General features: G+C 29.9%; 1 protein-coding gene and 1 long non-coding RNA gene across 2 annotated transcripts in view; both read right to left on the reverse strand.

Annotated features, from left to right (window-relative positions):
- The window catches only part of LOC105448584, a 46686-nt gene that overhangs the window by 41345 nt on the left and 2766 nt on the right, over positions 1-2575 (reverse strand). The gene's annotated exons all lie outside the window — the stretch shown is intronic.
- LOC105447946 lies at positions 1600-2518 on the reverse strand. The gene is made up of 3 exons (XR_974179.1): positions 2447-2518; positions 2023-2167; positions 1600-1689 (listed from the first exon to the last, which is right to left on the reverse strand). It is a non-coding gene; the product is annotated as an uncharacterized LOC105447946 (long non-coding RNA).

Below are 2575 nucleotides of genomic sequence, written 5' to 3' on the forward strand. Positions count from 1 at the left end.
ATGATAATCGCGAATCCGAAAATTATTTTAATGAAATTTCAAGTGAAATTTATACACACAACGAGATTAATTCATGGATTAATATTGATGCTAGAGATCAGGGTTGGGAACCGCAAAATATCAATGACATTATTAATAATTTACATAATACCAATGAACATGAATCTGCGGATGAAGAGGAACCAGAAGATAATGCCACGCCAGACAAATTATCTAAAGATATTATTCAGGCTGTACATACTTTTAAAAATTGGTCACAACGCCAAAAAGAATGTACAATAACAGATTTTTATTCTATTACAAAATTGTTGTGTGTTGCTGAGAAGCTATTAAAGTAAGAATATTTTATATGCAAATTTAATATAAGCATAAAAATTATTTTAAACAAAAGTTTATGTTTGAATATAAATTTTATAAGAAAAGTTATAATTTGACTTGAAACTGAATTAAATAAAAATAATTACATTTAATAAGTATGTATTTAATATGTATGTCTTATTTGTTCCATTCTGTAGTAAATAAAAACATTTTGAACTATTCAAATTATAAAAATGATAGATTATTTATTTATTTTGTTATAATAAATCTTTTTCTAAAGCATTTAAAAAAATATGTACTACACATGTGCTTAAAAAGATTATTACGGCCCTGCTTTGGGCGGAGCTAAAACAACCTCTTTATAGTCACATTTCGGTCCCGAGTGTGTGACTATAAAGAGGTTCTACTGTATGTCTGGCGATGTGGCATTATCGCTCACGTGGCGTCGTGTAGCATCGCGCGTGCCTCGGCGCGATTCCCGATCCGAGCCGGCAACGAGGCTCACTCTCGTTGCGCCTCGCGTACCAAGCACACATGTATTTCCGTACATGTATATTTGTACTCAATAAACCATACTCGGGGATTATCACCATCGTGTAGTTAATTGTTCTCACCCACGTGCTCAGTTACGCAGGAACGGGTACATAGCACTAATTATTGCGCAATTTTCGTTATAAATAATAAATAACAAGAGTTTTAAAAAATTTTCATTATTTATTATAAAGTTGTGTGTGTGTGTGTGTGTGTGTGTGTGTGTGTGTGTGTGTGTGCGTGCGTGCGTGCGTGCGTGCGTGCGTGCGTGCGTGCGTGCGTGCGTGCGTGCGTGCGTGCGTGCGTGCGTGCGTGCGTGCGTGCGTGCGTGCGTGTGTGTGTGTGTGTATAAAATTTTGTAAATTGTAAATAAGTATACATACCTCATCTGTATCTACAATTTTTTTAACCTTAATTGTATCCGCCATCTCTAAGTCGTTCTTGTCAGTTTTTTCTATTTGATTGAAATTATTTCCTGGCATTATTTGGATATCATCAATAGGAATGGTTTCCATCAAATTTTGATTCATGTTCTCCATGTTTTGCATTAATCCCGGCTCATCCATATCAACGGGAATCATTTTTAAAATTTTAATATCCGTTTCCACATCGTTTGTTTTTGATAACTGCTCTTCCTGTACAACATATTAAATATTTAACAATTAAATAATTTTTTAATATTAAAAATTTGAAATATAATAATTATATTTATTATATATAAATCCAGTATCCATACCAACTTTTCTGCAAAAGTACTTTTCGCATTCGGGGACAAATTTTCACATGCTATCTGCAATTTATTTAAAATTCGGTCTGTCACAGTTTCCAATTTGTCGACCTCTAAAAACATTAAAATTTGATTTAAAATAATGCATAATTAAATTAGTAAGTTTATTTTTAATAAATCATATTGTTCAACATTAAGCCTTTCACTGATATTTAACATGTCAGATGGAATTTTGTATCTAAAACATTTAAATGAAAAATTTTTTTTTTTTTAAATATTTGGAATGTTCTTGAATTTGATGATTACAAATTTTATACTAATTTAGAATTGTAATCAACAACCCAAAAAATTTCAAGATATTTTCAAAGCTCAAATTTTTTAAATACATTAAACACAATTGCGTTTAATTTTTAACAAATTAAACATTAAATAATATAAATGTTTACTTTGTGATAATAATTCAAGTTTCACGTCAATGTCGATAGTTCGTTTAACTAATTTTACATCTTTTTTCTTGTTGACCAGTGATTTATTATAACTGCTGTCATCATTGGAAGAGACTGTTTCACTTTCAGATGAAGTAAACGACGACTGAAATTAAAAAATACAGATATCAATGGAAAATGGGATGCATATAAAAAGCAATATAAATAATAATAATAATAATAAAATAATCTTTCTAAAGCGTAGAAGCAATGTATATTAAATTTGTTACTTTGATATGCATATTCGATGATATATATTCCAACTATTTTAAGATTTTCTTTTTCTTTATCTATCTTATTGTCACGAAAAAACAATTAGCCAGAATGACTTGGAATATTTCCGGAGTGCATATTTATAACAGATCAATAAACACATTATTCTTACAGTGTATGATAAATACTTCTGTTCCTTAATTTGTTTTACAATACCCTCTTGCGATGCCACTTTCAATCTTTTATGAAACTGTAAAATATATAAAAATTACTTTATAATTAGAAACATTTCCTCCAAACT

The sequence above is a fragment of the Wasmannia auropunctata genome, unplaced genomic scaffold (genome assembly GCF_000956235.1).
Source record: "Wasmannia auropunctata unplaced genomic scaffold, wasmannia.A_1.0 LD336116.1, whole genome shotgun sequence".
NCBI lineage: Eukaryota > Metazoa > Arthropoda > Insecta > Hymenoptera > Formicidae > Wasmannia > Wasmannia auropunctata.